This window comes from Danio aesculapii, unplaced genomic scaffold (genome assembly GCF_903798145.1).
Source record: "Danio aesculapii unplaced genomic scaffold, fDanAes4.1, whole genome shotgun sequence".
In the NCBI taxonomy this organism is placed as follows: domain Eukaryota; kingdom Metazoa; phylum Chordata; class Actinopteri; order Cypriniformes; family Danionidae; genus Danio; species Danio aesculapii.
In genome coordinates, this window is record NW_026613667.1 from 32501 (window position 1) to 35000 (window position 2500).

Below are 2500 nucleotides of genomic sequence, written 5' to 3' on the forward strand. Positions count from 1 at the left end.
CTGCTCATAATGTTTCACACTCCAGATATTTAATGTGAAGGAATGCCTTTATCTGGATCATACAGGTATAGCAGTGCTGTCATTTCTACACCTGTAGGGTTCTGCAATACACCAGTCTGATCCACAACTGAAGAGAACCTCACTTCCTCAGATTATTCAATCAAACATGAGTGAGTGTGAACCATAAACCCATATCTGACTGTAGGAAACATGATGATGTGTGTGGAGCTGATCTCAGACCTGCAGAGAAACAAAGAAACAGCTCTTCTTCATCTGCAGAATCAACACAGAGCAGACTGTTCATCAGAACCACACACACATACACACTCCCTCTCTCTCTCTCTCTCTCCCTCTCTCTCTCTCTCTCTCTCTTTCTCTCTCTCTCTCTCTCTCTCTCTCTCCCTCTCTCTCTCTCTCTCTCTCTCTCTCCCTCCCTCAGGGAAACTGCTGTCCTGTGAGGGGCTCAGATGTTGTGCATGTAAGGCTCTTTTCCCTATTTATCTCCTGAGGGTGATGATATTGGTGTTCTTGTTAATAATTCACTCATTAAACTGCAGGAAGGAGTTTCTGATCTTCAGGATGAATGAACTGAACCTGCGCTTTGATCTGAAAAAGACTTTTGGACAAGAGTGTGTTTTATTAACGTGTTCAGGCTCTGTGAATCTCCTGAATGCAGGACTGGAAACATGAGCGAGTGTGTCAGAGATGATGGAGAACCACAAACTTTACCTTCAAACTCAGTCAAAGAGTGTGTGTGTGTGTGTGTGTGTGTTATGTCTCTCTCTGTCTTTGTGTGTGTGTGTGTGTGTACACATGCGTATGCATAAAGTGAGTGTTTATTGTGTCTGTCTGTCTCTGTGTGTGTACTTGTGTGCATATATAATAAGTCATGCGTTTCTAGTATTGTTTTCTGTTGCATGTCGATGGTGTTCGTTGCTGCGTCTGTGTGTGTGAAACTGCTGCAGTGCTTGTAGCTGAAACCTGTTGGCCTAATAATAAATTAATTATGAATGTAATAATATGAATATAAAATAAATTAAACAACAAATATTTTGAGAGGGGTCTGGCTGCAGACTCGGTGCAGATGCAATCTGAGCAGCATCCAATGCTTTTTAATGTGCTCACCTAACCCCACCCCTAACTCTACCCCTCACAGTGACATCACTAGCTCCTTTGAGTGCATTGTGTCTGACATGCGATGCACTCTCAGCTTGCATGATAAAGGCTGCATCCAGATACTGTTGAACATTTATGCAGGAGCTGTGTGAAAGCTTTTAATGAGCTGTTTCTGACAGCGTGGGGAGATTAAGTGCTGATGCAGCTGAGACAGCACAGCTCTATATGCAGGAGTTCATTAACCCTTCACTACACTGTGAAACCGTGCTCACTTCACCATCGATTTGTGTTGAGGCTACATGAAGAAATTAAATTCACCTTTTTGTTTTTACAAATTTCATTTGATTGAACATTTACGCTGTCCACAAACACCTGAAGAGCTGTGTTGTTTCAGCTCATTGTCAAGAGTTCCCACTTAGATATGCTTGGTGTTTAAAGCAGGTTTGGCATGCTGTCCCGGGAGAGAACCCTGAGCTCGGAGATATTTGAGCCCAGGGCTCCCGCCCGGTCAATAAGCATATCAGGAGATCCGAGATCAGGTAGGTCTCGAGAGCTCCCCCTTTAGAAAAGGGAGGAAAAGGAGGAGATGGGGTGGAAGGGGGGATTCTTCCAAACGAAGATAGAGCAGTAGGGAGAAAATGACCCATTTATAGTAAACTAGGATCACTCTGATTGGATTATTACTGATTACAGATGAGTGGCCAGACGTCCTCAATCATATCACGTGCTCCTCTCCAAATGAGTTTATGAAACTTCACTTAAATAAGTGTTTGAGCAAGCGTCTTCTACTGCCGAACTCTTCTACCTAACCCTAACCGCTGTGGAAATATACCAGATTGATGTTATTTTCTAACTATAGTATGATCAAAACTATCTACAGTTATTAAAATATTTAATTACCGAGTCCATGATGTCAGGGGTTGTGTGAATAAAACACACAGCATGATTATTTTCAGTGTCAGGGTAACTGTGGACTGGGTCTACTGTCAGCGTTTGTCAGTGGTGTGAGAGATTAGTCCAGCATTGGCTTTGATGAAGTCAGTTTCTGTGCAGCATCACATGTCAGCTTTTCGTCTGTTAATGCTGTTAATGACCAATCGACTTCCATTATAAGGACATTTATTGACTGCAAAGCCATGACAGCAGATAATCGTGCATTCTTGATTGGTGCTGGTTTCCCTGTTGGTGAATTTGTAATCATGTAACTCCATATGAAAGAGCTGAGCTGAGTGCTCTGCAGCTGAAGATCAACAGTGAACATCACTGTCTGTGTCTGCTCTATCTGTATGTGTATTCATAATTCATATTAAAGTGTTGTGAAATCTCTCTCTCTCTCTCTCTCTCTCTCTCTCTCTCTCTCTTTCTGTGAGGGCGGAGTCAGTGG